This window comes from Euprymna scolopes, chromosome 28 (assembly GCF_053919585.1).
Source record: "Euprymna scolopes isolate OS-2025 chromosome 28, ASM5391958v1, whole genome shotgun sequence".
Taxonomy (NCBI): domain Eukaryota; kingdom Metazoa; phylum Mollusca; class Cephalopoda; order Sepiida; family Sepiolidae; genus Euprymna; species Euprymna scolopes.
In genome coordinates, this window is record NC_136509.1 from 22,358,828 (window position 1) to 22,373,450 (window position 14,623).

The following is a 14,623-nucleotide window of genomic DNA, read 5'->3' on the forward strand; positions in this document are numbered from 1 at the left end:
TTGCAAATAAATTTGCATTATCGCAACAACTGATTGCCATTTATTTCTCGTTGGCAGATTCTTCTTCTTCTTCTTTTTATTATTATTATTATTATTATTATTATTATTATTATTATTATTATTATTATCAGTACGATATTTTTCACGGCTGTGGATTATACTACCATGTTCAAACTTTTCTTAGTTTGAAAATTTTTTTGAGGTAATCTACTTTCCCGGGCAACACCTGGGCACGGTTTAGCAAGATTTTATTAATAAAATCAAAGTTCTTAAACTAGTGTAGTACACCCTACACACCTTTGCTATTTTTCTGTTGATAGTATTCTTTTCTAATACATTGTGCCCTGACCCGACCTCCTTTGATGTTTCCCACCCCTACAATAGATAAAGGAATAGATTTTTTTTTCTTCATTAATTACGAAGAACAAAGAATGCCATTTTTTTTACAAACGCCCAAAACAGGAATTTCGTCTTCTTCTGGAATGAGAAAGAATTACAAAATTTTGTCGAAAATGCCAAATAATCATTTACGATTTATGCGCGAAATGATAGCCTGATGTTATGCTCTCATAATACAAGGCGCGGTCGAAAGCATCGCATAATTTTGAAAAGTTAAATTTTGCTAAAAATTTGTATATGTTCCTATCTATCTATAAAGCTCAATGTTTGTATTATAGAAATCGAGGACCATACGATCTAGCTAGAACGATCTTTTAAAGGTCACATATAATGCAAAGGACTGCGTAATAAAGTGAAAACCCATCCAAAAACACGCAAAAAAGAAAACCTCTTTCTATCACAACAGTCATCATTCCATGGCACACCAATGCGTTGCACTTTAGCGATTAATATAACCACTGAGTATATATATATATATATATATATATATATATATATATATATATATATATATATATATATATATATATATATATCCGTTTTATTTTTTTATTACCGTTTCGGTTGCCGGACATATCTACGATCCAGCAGCCTCGTCAGACCTTACAGAAATGGCTATTATTATTTGGAAGAACGATTTTAGAGGAAATACGAGAAAAAAAAAACGAAAAAGAGGGAAAGAGATAATAAGGGGCGGAGATCGACAATAGTTCGGTTTTGAAGTTTAAAATACATTAGATTGTAGTGTAGCAAATTCAGTTAGGCGTGGATGGAGAAACACACATACTACAATCTAATGCATTTTAAACTTCAAAACCGAACTATTGTCGATCTCCGCCCCCTCCCCCTTATTATTTCCTCCTTTTTTTTCTTCTCGTATTTCCTCTAAAATCGTTCTTCCAAATAATAATAGCCATTTCTGTAAGGTCTGACGAGGCTGCTGGATCGTAGATATTGTCCGGCAACCGAAACATGTGTAACTAAACAGATAAAACGATAATAAGAAAATAAAACGCATATTTGCTCTGCAATATCATTGAGTACTCTATTCAGGTTTTTACTAATTACCGTTTTTGATATATATATATATATATATATATATATATATATACATTCAAGCGAATATTATTAAATATATAATATAAATATGAATATATATATATAAATTCAAGCGAATATTATTAAATATTAAATATAAATATGAACATATATATATACTAGCAGAGAGACCCGGCGTTGCCCGGGATAGAATGATAATCAACGAATATTTCACACGTCTATACTTTTATTACCATTGAAATCCGTGAAATCGCCCGGGAAGAAGCTCCATGTGCCTCTATGCAATAACTTAGTCAAAAAATTATGTAATTCTACATTGCATTCTAGAGAAACTACTGTTTCTTTTATATAATTATTTTATATAAACGTCTTTCCAGTTAACGAAAAAGAACATGAAGAAATTTACGTGCAGGGTTTAAACCTAAAGACCACGTCATGCAAAAAAAAAAAAAAAGAAAGAAAAAAACACGTAAATTTTCAAGTTTTATAAACTTCTTTGGAATTAATGAAAAAAAATTAAGACATTTACGTGCGGAGTTTGAACTTACGGGCCCTGCCATGCAAAAAAAAAAAAAAAGAACGAAAAAGTGCGTCAATTTTAAGATCTTATCAAATATTTTGCAATTAATGAAAAAAAAAAAAGAACTTTGCGTTCGAAGTTTGAACCTACGGACACTGTCATGCAAAAAAAAAAAAAAAAACACGTAAATTTTCAAGTCTTATAAAATTTTTGCAGTTAATGAAAAAAAATTAAGAAATTGACGTGCGAAATTTGAACCTAGAGACCACGTCATGCAAAAACAAAACAAAAAAAATCGAGTGTGTAATGTGGTTTAAATACCTGGGGATACCAAGTTCAACATCTTACAGACTTAGCACTTGCATAAGATCATAACAGATAAAAGTAAACAAGAAACCTGAAATGTGAAATAGAAACAGAGGGTCACCAGCTGTTTATCATGTCGCTGTTTCGGAGATGTAAAAACAGGGCAGCCATTGAATCCATGGATCTCCGGTGAAAATGTCACTTATTTAGTTGAATAAACGTATACAGATTCCAGCTACTATTTCATTAATATATAAATTATGTAAATAAATAAATGAAAAATTAAAAAAGGTTGTAATAATATTTTAAAATTACATTCAAAAACTATTGTGTGATATGCATATAAATTATATAGGAATAGAATTTTCTAAATTCAATTTAATTTAACATTATATATAAATTCTTAATGCTGCAATATTTTAAATTATGAATTTATTATATTTTTTACTAGAATATCTTGTCTTTTCGTTTTCCAGTTTTAACATCTAGTCTTTTTACTTTTTTAAGCTATATCTTAACCATATTACTGTTCAAGCTCGAATTTTTCTATATAAGCTATGATTTTTTTCAGGCTTTACTTTGAAATAATATTTTCGTTTTTGTGTTCAATATCATACGCATTGTCAACAATCGATAAAAATTATTACCGACTTCTTAAATTTATTAAATAAAAAAAATCAAATAAATGACGTAATTAAGTAAATAAACAGAAAGAAGGGATACAAAAGAGAGAAACAGAATTAACGGGCGACGTTGTAAACGAAATATTATCAGCCCTAGCACTTTTCTTAACTCTCTATATATAACCCAAATAAGATGGCATGCGAGCGACATTTCCATTACAATTTATGAAAAAGTTGCTGATGTAACCAAGAGGCAATTAGAAGAAACCGTCTATTACGTTTCTTAATAATTCTGAGGATTTTGAACGCCAGTAATTTTATTATAACTTTTGTTTTAATGAACCAAAATTGACATTTTTTATTTCAAAATATAGCTGAGAAGGTGACCTATGAAATGTAAAAATTGTTTGAAATTTGGTCCCAAAATAAGTAAGCTTTAAAGCAGTTCTATGAAATGAGTAACCAAACTCCTATCTTTACATCATCAACGCTGTGATACCCATCTGGCATCAATTGAAATGGATGGATCTCGTCTAGGAGAAGCCCCAGGTTTTGACAAGCTTCTGGGTTTGTCTTTTACAGCTGATCTGAAATGGAACACGTACATCAAGTCTGTTGCCAAGGTAGCTGGAAAGATGGTGGGATCCTTCTACCGCTCCAGAAGATATCTCACTACTGATGCAATTCTCTATCTATATAAAAGCCAAGTACGTCCAAGGATGGAGTACTGCTGCCATATCTGGGCAGGAGATGCTAAAACTAGCCTATCCTGCCTTGACAGAGTACAAAATAGACTTCGTGGCTTAGTAGGGGATGCCCTTTTATCTACCCTGCAACCTCTCTCCCACAGAAGAGGCGTTGCGAGCCTATCCTTGTTTTATCGTTATTTCCATGGCAGGTGCTCGTCTGAACTCCAATCTCTGGTCCCCCCCTCGCCAATCTTTCACGAAAAACACCCGTCTAGCTGAATCCACTGTGAAAAATTTTCCCCACTCTTTATCTGTGCCTAAATCAAAACGTGGATTCCATGAACAAAGCTTCTTTCTTAGAACTGCACGCCTGTGGAACTCTGTTCCGTCTGTCTGTTTCCCACCTGACTACAACCTGGATGTCTTCAAGTCTAACGTTAACAAGTTCCTAATGAACCGCCCCCTTAAGTAAACACTTCATTAAATCTCCACACTAATGTACTGTACTTGCAATAACCCTTATCCCTGAGTGGCTTCCGGACCTTGATAAGTGGTGACCACCGTGTAAAAGAAAATGAGTAAAACTAACATATATTCAAACACGGTAGTTTTTGCCTGATTGACATTTTTAAGATTTATCATAAACAAAAAGATTTCGTTTGGATTTAGTAGATACAATTAAGTTTTACAGAAATATTAGGAAATGTATCGACAAGTAGTTGTTGTTGGCCGTCTATTTTCATTATATCACTAATCTCTTCCTCTTAGATAGTCAAAAGAACAATCTTGAAAAGAATAGGTCCCTACTTATCAGCCAAGCTTAAACCTCTGTCCCATCACCGCAATGTTTCTATCTTTGTTCTTGTTTCACAAGTACTATAATTGAACACGTTCTGAAAAACTCAGCATTGACGCTCTCTCGGCGTACATTTTCCTCACTTACCCATCATGTAACAAACTCTCAACAATTAATGTTGCGGTCCCTTGATGCCGGAAAAGTCTTCTACTCGAAGTCTCTTCCCTATCCCCAGACGCAATAAAGTATAAACAAATAAAATTTAAAATCTCAAATGTTCCAGTTTTTCTAGCGACCATCCTATATATTCCGCAACTATTTTTTTTTGTGTTTTTACAAGGTAGTCACCACTTATCAAGGCCCGGAATCCACTCGCGGATAAGGGTTATTGCTTGTACAGTAATCAATAGGATAGTATTGTAGTAATCGTTAGTATTGGAGATTTGATAAAGTGTCTTACTTAAGGGGGCGGTGCATCAGGAATTTGTTTATGTTGGACTTGAAGACATCCGGGTTAGTTGGCAAACAGGCAAACAGAACAGAGTGCACTTCTAAGAAATAAGCTTTGTTCATGGAATCTACGTTTTGGTTTTGACACAGATAAAGAGTGGGGAAAATGTTTGACAGTGGTTTCAGCTGGACAGGTGTTTATCGTGAAAGATTGGCGAGGGGGATCAGAGGTTGGAGCTCAGACGAGCACTTGCCATGGAAGTAACGATAAAACAAAGACGGGTTCGCAACGTCTCTCCTGTGGGAGAGGTTGCAGGGAAGAGAAAAGGGCATCCCCCACTAAGCCACGAAGCCTATTTTGTACTCTGTCAAGGTAGGATAGGCTGTTTTTAGCAGCTCCTGCCCAGATGTGACAGCAGTACTCCATCCTTGGATGTACTTAGCTTTTATATAGATAGAGAATTGCATCAGCAGTGAGATATCTTCTGGAGCGGTAGAAGGATCCTACCATTTTTCCAGCGACCTTGGCAACTGACGATGTACGTGTTCCATTCCAGGTCAAGAGTAAAGGTCAAGCCTAGAAGCTTATCAAAACATGGAGCTATCCATTTTAATGATGCCAGTTACGGGGTCCCTTTTTTTAATCGTTTTACGTATTTTATGAAGTGGCTGAATAAGAGAGAAAAAAGGGTTCTTGGTCTTCGTGCCTGGATCAAAGCGTTATATTTGTTCTGGCAGATACTGCAGTCAAAGACCATATGTGGGAGCAACCCCACATAAGATCATTGCCCTTGTGTCAATCAGTTATTGGTCAATGTAGGGGGAACCCTTCATACTAATTGTCACTATCCAGCTCCCCTACTTCCCGGGGAGCTGGTCTAAATTTCAAGAATCTCTCCATATAAAAAACGGCCTTGTGCCTAATTTGCTCAATCGGGAAGCAAATAAATACACTGTTCTGATACTGTACTTAATTTTTTTAACTTTTTTGGTGTCGGTTAGTCGAGGAGAAATCCTTCATTACTGATACATTTTTTTATTTTCGTTAGTAACCAGAGTGCCCCCCTTTTGGGGAGCTGGTTCCCCCTCCCCATTAAAAACAGACCTTGTGTCTAACTTTACCCTCGTGGGGAGGCAAAGAATAAATGTATTTCTGCTGTGCTTAAAAGATTGACGAAAACTAATGGATGAAAATATGATGATACATTTTTATTGCCAGTGGTGGTGAATGAGTGTGGGTTTAGAGACAGGAATTCCACAGAGTAGTTTTTCTTGAAATCAGACAAAAATCGCGAATCAACTGACGATATCAATTCTGGGTTAATACTATATAGCAAACTGTGACACCCTCGCCTCCACCTACAAATGTCCACTGTGGGACTTTGGTGTCAATGTAGCGATGCCTCCGGGGCGTTTTATTCGGCGACGTGGTATCTCCTTCGATTTTGGAGATAATTTTAATCAATTCATGGTCATGCTTTTTAGCAGGTTGCTATACTTCAATCAACAATTATTTTATTTTTTACAATCAGCCATGTAATGTTCTTTTTTTTCAGGGCAAGTGCGTGTCTTTGTTAAATGCGAATACTATTGTCAAATGACTTTTTGGTAAACCTGACCTGGATATTTTACACAAACACTTAGTGTATTACTGGGGTACAATAATAAGAGCCTTACCTAGGCGACACCAGGAAGCTTGAAAAATGTTTTTCTATATTGATATGGATTTATCTTTATATCACCCCTCTCTCTCTCTCTCTCTCTCTCTCTCTCTCTCTCTCTCTCTCTTTCATTCTTCTCTTTCTCTCTCTCTCTCTCTCTCTTTCTCGTTTTTCAGCAAAGATTTGTTTTGGAATCTCGACTTCGTAGTCATCCGTGGTAAGAAGCCAGCTAAGCCAACATTTCAACTTTAAACACGTTCCTTCGAACTGACTAAATAGTTCATATATTTATATATGGAAAACATTTTTTGCTCGGTCCTGATTACAAGCTCTCCTGATTATAATTTGATGGTCTAAGACTAGATAATTAGTTCTCCGGAGGGAAATAATAACGACGAAAACCCTGCTACTTAATGATTCCGAAATTCGAACAAGAGAACAAAGGGTGATTAATCAAACCGTATATACATATTTGATTGGGAAAGGGATGTTTCTAGCGTTTCATAACTAGGGAGCTTGTTGCCGTACACAGAACGTATCAGTTCTTCCAGAGATGTCCACATGGCGAGGACAAACTAAGTATTCACTCCCTTGTAAATGTGCCATATTACATAGCTTTTATCAAATATTGTTTAGTTTTGAAAAAGAAAATCCAATTTTATACGTTTATGAATCATTGAATGCAAGTCATTTTTGTATTCTCTTATAGAAATCTGTATTTAGTGTGGTATAAATAAATTTAGAAAATATTTTTATATGGCGTCTTCGTTTTATTTGAAAGTAGTCACGCTCTCGGAATGTTTCATTTTCACAAACCTTCTGCGGGAGGTTCCAATCAAAAATCATATTTTTGACAATCCATAATATTTGGATGTTTTCACAACAATTTATTTTATTTTTAACAATTAATCATATGTTGTTATTTTTTTTTCTTTCTAAGCAGTTATGTATCTTTATCAAGTGTGCCTACTCCTGTCAAATTACCCTTTCGGTTTATTTTATTTTTTCCTTACAAAGGAGTTTTCACATATCAAGGCCCAGAGGCCACTCGACGATAAAGATAATTGTTTCTATTGTAGTCATTGGGACAGTAGTGGTGAAACTTTGGTATAATTAGATTATTTATGAGGACGGTTCAATAAGAACTTGTTTACGTTGGAGTTGAAGACGACAATATTGTAGTCAGCTGGAAAGCAGACGAACGGGCAGAGTTTCACAGGCGAGCATTTCTAGGAAAGAAGCTTTGTTCGTGGAATCCACATTTAGGTTTAGGCACCGATAGAGAGTGTGGGGGGGAATTATTGATAGTAATTTTGGCTAGACGAGTGTTTTGTGAAAGATTGGCGATGGAGGACGCTAGATGGAGCTCAGTCGAATACTTGTCATGAAAATAACGACAGAGCAGAGACAGGCTCGCAACGACTATTCTGTGGGAAAGAGTTTTCAGAAAAGAGAAAAGGGCATCGCCTACTAGATTGCGAAGTAGGTTTTGTAACTCTGTCAAGGCAGAATTGGGTATTTCGAGCAGTTCCTGTCTAGATCCGGCTAAACAAAGTGCATTATGTAGCTTTTATCAAATGTATGCTTAGTTTTTAAGAGGGAAAATTCCAATAAAAACATTTATGGATTTTTAAATATGAGTTTTGGAATCCGTTTATAGCACCCAGATTTATTGTAGGATAAATAAATTTAGACCACGTTTTTTTATATGACATTTTTGTTTTTATCTTATCTCGTTTGAATTAAACTTTATTTAACGTCTTTCAAGTACATTTCAGCATATTATAGGCTATAAGTATAGTATTTTAAGAATTAATGTATAAATAAATGATACTACAGAATCAGCGACCATTTTTATGTGTACATAAATATAAAGTTGGGCTGTATGTTTATATTCGCCGATTTTCTTTCCATTATTATTGCGCATATTTACATGGCCGAAACTTTTCTAATGAAAATAGTGCGTTTTTAATAGTTTTTTTATTGGCGAGTTCCATTTTTCTTTTTAATATAAGATAAAATGCTGACATATACTAGACTGTGCATGTAGTTCCTATATGTTCTTTTCTGGCGGAAACTTAACTAGTTTTTTTTTTTTTTTTTTTGTCATATGATGACTAATAAAACAATACGGAGCAATAATCTCTACCGAAACTATTTAATTACTATATATATTCCTTTGGGGATTTACGTTTCTAAATTTTTTGAGATAAGGATTGGTTATTCGTATGGACATTTTCGGACTATTGTTCTCATCTTGAGTGTCATTTGTGCAAGTTAAACTCAAGATGAGAACAGTAGTCCGAAAAATCCAAATAGTACTTTCGGGGTTTTATAAGCAGAGAGAGAGAGAGAGAGAGAGAGAGAGAGAGAGAGAGAGAGAGAGAGAGAGAGAGGAGTGATTACAGACAACTACGAAAGGAAACGTATACTTTCCCCTGTCACCTATCGTCTGGACAATCCGAAAACAGCTATCATTACTTAAATGCAACTCTCAAGGAAGAACTTGGCCCTGTCAGTGGAGCATTAGAATATGCAGAGGGTAAAAGTCCCTACAATAGAGGTCCTGGATATGACCTTAAACTATATCCAGTGGTGAGGCCACAGCTTGTGGGCTTTGGGGAGTGTGGAGCCACCCTTTAATTACCATTGCTCCCAGGTCCACTCTGACCCAGAGTGGTAGTACCTGTTAGGGCCCCAACTATGGGTTAAATAGAAACCGACGTGAAAGCAACAAATATATTCTATTAAATAATTTTTTCTTCAAAATCTTTGGATTCGGCATTAAATAACCCGAAAACGGTTGATATGCCGTAAAACAAAAACAACCAACCAACCAAGGAAGAACTATTGACAGTCGACACGTACCAGCTTTAATCCTCTTAAACCAGAAGGAATCGTGCATAATAACGTTGACATACCGGTTTTCGTTAGATAACGGAAGTTAAGCGACGTTGAGCTTCGTTAGTAGCAGTTAGTAGGGTTAAATAGTTTGTTTTTTTGTGGACAGTTATTTTATCGGTTTTTGTCATGTACAGAATAGTCGCTAAATTGTTAAAATTGAAAAAGAACGAAACTTGGCAGGCGTAAGTCGATGTAAAGAGCCTTTGTACGCATGCGCAAATATATACATTTATACAGTCAGTTCATTTTAAACTATTTCTTAATCCTAATTCTAACTCTATTTCTTATCCGTCTGATGATAGCTCAAACGGTAAAGACAAAAGCTGAAGCGCTAAATGTTTTAGTTCTACTCTTTAGATTCCCGTTTTTCTAAACGTCCATTTTCTACTCTGAAAATGCTCGTTTTGTACTGTCCAAATGTTCGTTTTCTACTCTGCAAAGGTGTATTTTCTACTTGTCAAAGACCCCTTTCCTACTCTAAAAAGGTCCGTTTCCTACTCTACAAATGCCCGTTTTGTACTGTCCAAATATCCGTTTTCTACTCTACAAAGGCCCGTTTTCTAGTCTACAAAGGCCCGTTTTCTAGTCTACAAAGGCCCGTTTTCTAGTCTACAAAGGTCCGTTTTCTAGTCTACAAAGGCCTGTTTTCTACTCTACAAAGGTCCGTTTTCTAGTCTACAAAGGCCTGTTTTCTACTCTACAAAGGTCCGTTTTCTAGTCTACAAAAGCCCGTTTTCTAGTCTACAAAGGTCCGTTTTCTAGTGTACAAAGGTCCGTTTTCTACTCTACAAAGGCCCGTTTTATACTTCCAATTTCTACTCTACAAAGGTCCATTTTCTACTCTGCAAAAGCTTATTTTCTATTCTGCAATGGCCCGTTTTCTAGTCTACAAAGCTCCTTTTTCTATTCTACACGGATCCATTTTCTACTCTACAAAGGCCTATTTTCTACTCTCCAAATGCCCGTTTTGTACTGTCCGAATATCTGTTTACTAGTCTACAAAGGCCCATTTTTTAATCTGCGAATGTCCGTTTTCTACTCTACAAAGGTCCATTTTCTACTCCGCAAAAGCCCGTTTTCTACTCTACAAAGACTCAAAAAAGCAACCAAGGAATAGGGACGTAAACCGAGAGACATTAGCTCAATAGCTATTAAGTCAGCTAGTGTTAAATAAATAACAGAGGATGATGTATAGTTTAAACAATAACAGAACCAAGATTCATCTGACATATAATAATCAGTCAGCATCTTTGACTCTCATGTGCAATGCGGATAAGAATAAGTGCTAGTTGCATTATGTAGTCATAAAAAGTAACAGATACGTTTAAGGAAGACGAAAAGAGTTCGGAAATTTTAAGTAGAATGGATAGAAAAACAACTAAAAGAACAGGAAAAAAACGGAAAGACGGGAGACATCTGAGTGTTATGTTGTTTATATATTTTATGTTGTTTGTGTTATAGTTATTTATGTATTGTAGTTATTAGTGGCTGTTTGTGTAATAAATCTGAAAGAAACCTGCAAGCAGATGGTCACCAAATGGGATAACGTGTTTTTCTAGTTTCAAGAAAATAAATAAAAATATAATCGTTATTACTGTTATTAAGACATGATTTAGGTACTAATTGTTTGAACATTAAAATAAGCAGTTTCAAAAACTATATATATATATATCATTAAAAAATGATATAAACAATATTTATATATAAGCCTGAAGAATCCTAGAGAGGATGAAACGCGAAATATTCAGTGTAGCTTAATCGCCATATATATTTTATAAATTACTAACTAGCTCTACCTACGTATTGAGCACTTTTGAAGTAAATACTTAAAGTTTAGGCATAAATTTATACTTTGTATATTAATTTTATGTGAGTAAATGAAGTAGTTATATATATACATATATATATATACATATACATACATATATATATATATATATATATATATATATATGCGCCATCCACATACTTTACTGCTTCGTTGTATCACAACTCATCAGTGCGGCTAGACATACACCTTTCCCCAGCCGTGGATCGAACCTACAACTGCCGCATTGGCATTCGGCTGCTCTCATCATCAAACCACGAATCAGTGCCGCAAACATTTCTCCTCGAGTGTGTTTTAAATCCACACTCGCCCGTCGCGACGGTGCTCTAACCGTCAGTTTGTTTACAAACAAATTAACAGTGGCTTTCGCTTAATAGCATAAATACGCGTCGGGTGAAAATATATTTACAAAGTGCTTAACCCAAACAGAGGGGAGGACTTTAATTGTCATCCACACACAGTACTGTTTTGTTGTATCATAACCCATCAGTGCGGCTAGACATCCACCTTTCCCCAGCCGTGGACATATATATATATTGGGGAAAAAAGGATTCCAGGAGAGTACTTCATTATAAGGAAAAATTCCGAAAATAGGAGCGTATTATTTATATTTATTATTTACAGAGAGTTTAGATGAGACAAGCCATCGGTACTGTCGGTTTCAAACCTGATAATAAGGGACCGTTTTAGATACCCATATCAAGCTCCTGTCATATATATATATATATATATATATATATATATATATATATATATATATATATATATATATATATATAGTCATCCACGTGCAGTATTGTTTAGCTTTTTTACGGCTAGACAAGCAAATATTTCAAGCCGAGATCAAAACTCGACTTACGCCTCTAATATATAATCTCTCTCTACAAGTATATAAATGCAACTTTGTCTGTGTGTGTGTGTGAGATCGTTCCTTATAGACTCCGAAACGGCTGAACAGGTTTTTTGTTTAATCTACAGAACTTTACTGCATGGGCGTGACAGGAAAGACGGGAGACATCGGAGTGTTAAGTTGTTTATATATTTTATGTTGTTTGTGCTATAGTTCTTTATGTATTGTAGTTATTAGTGGCTGTTTGTGTAATAAATCTGAAAGAAACCTGTAAGCAGATGGTCACCAAATGGTTAAGTTTTGGCTCAGAATACCTTTGATAATTATCGATAATCGAAAATTGAACATGTTTTATCTTCAGACACATGCTTAACGCACACCGGTTCTCCGAGCCTCCTTTTCGTATATCTATAAAAGTGAGAATGTGTGTGTGAGGACAACTATCAACCTATATACTCAACGAGTTTTGGATCTACAGACGTGAAATTTGGTGTATAGGGTATTCAGACATGTGGACACATTTTAATCGGTTTTCATCCGAAAAAAGGGCTACTAAGGGGTTAAAATTGAACAATTAGTATTTGGGAATCATAGTATTTTTATCTGTTTCTTAACTGTTTCATGGCTGTGCATGCGCGAATTGTTCACATGACAGCTTTCTTATGTTAAGAATAATTATGTTTGAAACAATGTTCGTCGCAAGCTGACCTATTGGTTATCGCACTTGACTCACTCTTTGAGTTGTTTTCGATCTCAGTTCATGTATTTTTTTATTTAAAAGAAATGAACTGTTTAGAAAAACACAATACTTGCATTCATTACCGTTTTTTTTTTTTTACTTCATTTTTTAAAGTAATTTTACATTACGTTTAAAACCGGGCAACGCCAGGTGCATCTGCTAATTTTAAATAAAAATGAGTTCTGTCAAAAGGGGCGACTTAATGCAGGTACATGCGCGAAAGCAAGCAACCCCGCTTTACCTCTTAGATAAATAAATTTGAATATAACGGCAGCATTCTGAGGCTGCTATTATCAGTAATAAAAAGATAACAAAATTAACGTATATATATATGTGTGTGTGTGTGTGTGTGTGTGTGTGTGTGTGTGTGTGTGTGTGTGTGTGTGTGTGTGTGTGCGTGTGTGTGTGTCGGGCAGTCCGTCGATGTCGACGATGACGTGGAGGTCGGTTAGTGTCCGTGTCGAAGGTGCAATGTGAGTTCGATCGGAGCTCTGAGTCCATCAAACCTGCCGGTACACCTTCACTCCATTGCCACAGGACTTTAACCTCTCTCCCAGTCTAGGCAAAAGCAGGAATAAGCAGCTTGCTCAGTACTGCTACCACCCTCGCCGCTGAAAGCAAAAGTACAGAGGCAAGAACGGTCCAGCAAACTCTACACACATACATTCAGCCGCATCCGATGGTTGCGGCAGACCCAAGTCGAATTGTAGATCACCCTTGTTGACCCCGTCGGCACTGCGGTGCTGGTTCATCCGCTGCGCAAGCCGTTAGGTATCCTTCCTCATCCGCCAAGAGCATCATTGACCAGGCTTGGATTTTTGTGACCCTAAATAGAGGGGCTAATGGGTAATAAACATTGTCCAAGGGTGACCCAGCACTGCAACCACTAAAGGGTAGTGATATTCTCCCCAAAACCCTGGACCTCCCACATCAGGGCCTCGATATATATATATATATATATATATATATATATATATATATATATATATAAAGCTGAATGTGTGTGTATGTGTGTAAGTGTGTGTCTGGTCACGAATAGGCTCCTATATGGTTGACTATTTTAAAAAACTGATTAATATAATGATAGAAGATGTATCGAGACACAGGAATGAGTATGTTTGATCTGGCAGAACGGTGGGGGGTCTGCGTTTGCGTCTGGTCCACAAAGTATGGAAATAAAAAAAATTAAAAATTAGAAAAAGACATTTACAAGTGTCTTTGATATAGATGTACATAATAATACTTTGATAAGTATGTTTTAACTTAAATACTGATGGTATAATAAAATTGTAGGGTCTGCGTTCGCGCCTGACCTCCATAGAATGGAAATAGGCACAAACTTTAATAAAGACTTTTCATATCTATCTGTGTTAGTCTACTTTGATAATTATGTTTCAGTTTGAAGAAATATGGTATAATACAATTAGGGGGTGTTCGTTCGCACCTGTCAAGCTTTAGCCGGGCGTAAAATACGCTTAAATATGATATTTTAATTGGTCCAGATTTCGTAAAAATTATTATTATCGTAATTTCAAAAGCAAAAGAAAAGTATTTAGGTGCGATCAATTAGAATCGAAACCAAAACTGTAGCATTCAAAGCTGGTGACGTTACCATTGTACCAACGTGACATGCAAATCGACTGATTAAAAATAAAACAAATTAAAAATAAACTAAGATGAATGTGCAAAATGTATAACGATTTTTTTTTACCCATTTTTGACCCTTTTAAAAATTATTTTGATCGGCTAAAGATCCATAAAAGAACGGTCTCTAAAAAAAAAAAAAAAAACAATCATTT